Raw genomic sequence first — 961 nt, 5'->3', positions numbered from 1 at the left:
TTTAATTATAACTTGAAATGCGACCGCTAGATGGCTTTGAAAAATTTAAAAATGCTAACTTTTGAACGGTATATGCTAGAACGCTGGGAATGAATCCATTCGACGCAGAATGAAAAGTTACGTCGATTGAGATGTGTTTGATTTAATTATAACTTGAAATGCGACCGCTAGATGGCTTTGAAAAATTTAAAAATGCTAACTTTTGAACGGTTAGAGATAGAACGCTGGGAATGAATCCATTCGACGCAGAATGAAAAGTTACGTCGATTGAGATGTGTTTGATTTAATTATAACTTGAAATGCGACCGCTAGATGGCTTTGAAAAATTTAAAAATGCTAACTTTTGAACGGTTAGAGATAGAACGCTGGGAATGAATCCATTCGACGCAGAATGAAAAGTTACGTCGATTGAGATGTGTTTGATTTAATTATAACTTGAAATGCGACCGCTAGATGGCTTTGAAAAATTTAAAAATGCTAACTTTTGAACGGTTAGAGATAGAACGCTGGGAATGAATCCATTCGACGCAGAATGAAAAGTTACGTCGATTGAGATGTGTTTGATTTAATTATAACTTGAAATGCGACCGCTAGATGGCTTTGAAAAATTTAAAAATGCTAACTTTTGAACGGTTAGAGATATACCGATTGCAATGAATACAGATAATATAGAACGCTGGGAATGAAACCATTCGACGCAGAATGAAAAGTTACGTCGATTGAGATGTGTTTGATTTAATTATAACTTGAAATGCGACCGCTAGATGGCTTTGAAAAATTTAAAAATGCTAACTTTTGAACGGTTAGAGATAGAACGCTGGGAATGAATCCATTCGACGCAGAATGAAAAGTTACGTCGATTGAGATGTGTTTGATTTAATTATAACTTGAAATGCGACCGCTAGATGGCTTTGAAAAATTTAAAAATGCTAACTTTTGAACGGTATATGCTAGAACGCTG

The sequence above is a fragment of the Daphnia carinata genome, chromosome 7, assembly GCF_022539665.2.
Source record: "Daphnia carinata strain CSIRO-1 chromosome 7, CSIRO_AGI_Dcar_HiC_V3, whole genome shotgun sequence".
NCBI classification, from domain to species: Eukaryota; Metazoa; Arthropoda; class Branchiopoda; order Diplostraca; family Daphniidae; genus Daphnia; species Daphnia carinata.
Note: the sequence above shows the minus strand (reverse complement) of the source record.